The following is a 2,800-nucleotide window of genomic DNA, read 5'->3' as shown; positions in this document are numbered from 1 at the left end:
ATAACTGGGATGTAGGAGAGGAGAGGGAATAACTGGGATGTGGGAAAGGAGAGGGAATAACTGGGATGTGGGAGAGGCTTGGGAATAACTGGCATGCGGGAGAGGCTCAGGGAGAGCTGGGATTTTGAGGGAAAGGCTCAGGAAGAACCGGGATTTTATGGGAAAGGCTCAGGGAGAGCTGGGATTTTGCGGGAAAGGCTTGGGAAGAACCGGGATTTTGCAGGAAAGGCCTGGGAAGAGCCAGAATTTTTCAGGAAAGGCTTGGGAAGAGCCAGGATATCAGGAAAGGCCCGGGAAGAGCAGGGAATTTTAGGGAAAGGCTCGGGAAGAGACAGGATGTGGGAGAGGCCAGGGAATAATTGGGATGTGGGAAAGGCTTGGGAAGAGCAGGGATTTTGAGGGAAAGGTCCAGGAAGAGCCGGGATTTTTCGGGAAGGGCTTGCGAAGACGCCCGGGAAGAGCTGGGATTGCAGGAAAGGTTTGGGAAGGAAAGGTTTGGGAAGAGGTGAGATTTTTTTGCCAGGAAGAGGCGGGATTTTTTGGGAAGAGCCTGTCGGGGGCGCTCACCGGCGGTGACGCTGCCCAGCAGCTTCTTGCAGACGTTGAACTGCAGCGAGCCCAGGTACCGGGGCACGTTCAGCAGCAACCCCCAGGGAACGGCCTCGGGCTCCTCCACCGTGCACGCCATCCTGGGCACCCCAAAAACACCCCGGGGGGGCTCAGACATCCCAAAAATCCCAAAAACCCCCCAGGGAACGGCCTCGGGCTCCTCCACCGTGCACGCCATCCTGGGCACCCCAAAAACACCCCGGGGGAGCTCAAATACAGCTCAGACACCCCAAAAACCCCCCAGGGAACGGCCTCGGGCTCCCCCACCGTGCACGCCATCCTGGGCACCCCAAAAACACCCCAGGGGGGCTCAGCCATCCCAAAAACCCCCAGGGGAGCTCAAATAGAGCTCAGCCATCCCCAAAACCCCCAGAAGGTGACACAAGGGGGTTCAGCATTCCCAAAAATCCCCAGGGATTGGCCAAGGGGGGGCTCAGCCATCCCAAAAACCCCCCAGGGGGGCTCAGCCATCCCAAAAACCCCCCAAGGGAGCTCAAATAGAGCTCAGCCATCCCAAAAACCCCCCAGGGGGGCTCAGATATCCCAAAAACCCCCAGGGGGGCTCAGATATCCCAAAAACCCCCAGGGAAGCTCAGCCATCCCAAAAACCCCCCAGGGGGGCTCAGCCATCCCAAAAACCCCCCAGGGGGGCTCAGCCATCCCAAAAACCCCCCAGGGGGGCTCAGCCATCCCAAAAATCCCCCAGGGGGGCTCAGCCATCCCAAAAACCCCCCAAGGGAGCTCAGCCATCCCAAAAACCCCCAGGGGGACTCAGCCATCCCAAAAACCCCCAGGGGAGCTCAGCCATCCCAAAAACCCCCAGAAGGTGACACAAGGGGTTTCAGCATTCCCAAAAATCCCCAGGGATGGGCCAAGGGGCGGCTCAGCCATCCCAAAATCCCCCCCAGGGGAGGGCTCCATCCCCGGAATTCCCGTCGGGAGCGGCACCCACCTGCGCTTGCGGCTCCTGTGGCTCTGGAAGGGAAGAGGGAAGATGTTGGGAATCAGATCCCGCCCATCCCAAGGGATTCCAGAGCCTGGGGCGGCATCCTGGGAAAGGCTCTCCCTTTGGGAATGTGTGGGATGGGATCCCAGGAAAGGCTTTCCCATGGGGAAGGTGTGGGATGGATGGGATGGGATCCCAGGAAAGGCATTCCCATGGGGAATGTGTAGGATGGATGGGATGGGATCCCAGGAAAGGCTTTCCCATCAGGAATGTGTGGGATCAGTGGGATCCTGGGAAAGGCTTTTCCATCAGGAATGTGTGGGGTTCTAGGATGTCATCCCAGGAAAGTCTTTCCCATGAGGAATGTGTGGGATCAGTGGGATGTGATCCCAGGAAAGGCCTTCCCATCAGGAATGTGTGGGATGGGATCCCGGGAAAGGCTCTCCCATTGGGAATGTGTGGGAAAGGTTTTCTCATGAGGAATGTGTGGGATCAGTGGGATGGATGGGATGGGATCCTGGGAAAGGCTTTCCCATGAGGAAGGAGTGGGATCAGTGGGATGGGTGGGAAGGTTGGGATCAGTGGGATGGATGGGATGGATGGGATGGATGGGATCAGTGGGATCATTGGGATGTTATCCCAGGAATCCCTCACCTTGAGGAAGGTGTGATCATCCAGCAGCAGCTCCTGCTGCAGCATCCCGGCCTCGGTGGGATCATGGGATGGGTGGGAAGGATGGGATGGGTGGGATCAGTGGGATGGGATCAATGGGATGGATGGGATCAGTGGGATCAGTGGGAATGTTGGGATCAGTGGGATCAATGGGATGGATGGGATCAGTGGGATCAGTGGGATCATTGGGATGTTATCCCAGGAATCCCTCACCTTGAGGAAGGTGTGATCATCCAGCAGCAGCTCCTGCTGCAGCATCCCGGCCTCGGCCAGCAGGGCGTGGCTCTCCCACTCCAGGCGCTCCAGCTTTCCCTGGATCAGCTCCTGCTTCCCCTGCGCCTCCTCCTGCAGCTGAGCCAGCAGCGCCTTCTCCTCATCCCACAGGAACTCGTGGAGCTTCCGGAATTCCTGCTTCACCTGCCGCTCCAGCCGCTCCAGCTCCGACTGCGGACATGGAGGGAACGGGTGGGAAAGGGACCGGGAATGGGAATGGTTCTCCTGGATCCACGTCCGTCCTTCCTTCCCTTGGCATCCCATCCTGGATCCATGTCCATCCTTCCTTCCCTTGGCATC

The 2,800-nt window shown here is 58.7% G+C and overlaps 1 long non-coding RNA gene across 1 annotated transcript; it reads right to left on the bottom strand.

Annotated features, from left to right (window-relative positions):
* Nucleotides 1-934: 934 nt before the first annotated feature.
* On the bottom strand, nucleotides 935-1,506 carry LOC114071861. Its single transcript, XR_003574098.1, has 3 exons — nucleotides 1,369-1,506; nucleotides 1,279-1,320; nucleotides 935-1,071 (listed from the first exon to the last, which is right to left on the bottom strand). It is a non-coding gene; the product is annotated as an uncharacterized LOC114071861 (long non-coding RNA).
* Nucleotides 1,507-2,800: the final 1,294 nt, after the last annotated feature.

The sequence above is a fragment of the Empidonax traillii genome, unplaced genomic scaffold, assembly GCF_003031625.1.
Source record: "Empidonax traillii isolate 1590-97213 ecotype Southwest subspecies unplaced genomic scaffold, ASM303162v1 scaffold2351:size26488, whole genome shotgun sequence".
Classification (NCBI taxonomy): domain Eukaryota; kingdom Metazoa; phylum Chordata; class Aves; order Passeriformes; family Tyrannidae; genus Empidonax; species Empidonax traillii.
The sequence above is the reverse complement of the archived record's forward strand: the minus strand, read 5'-3'. Positions and strand labels throughout refer to the sequence as shown.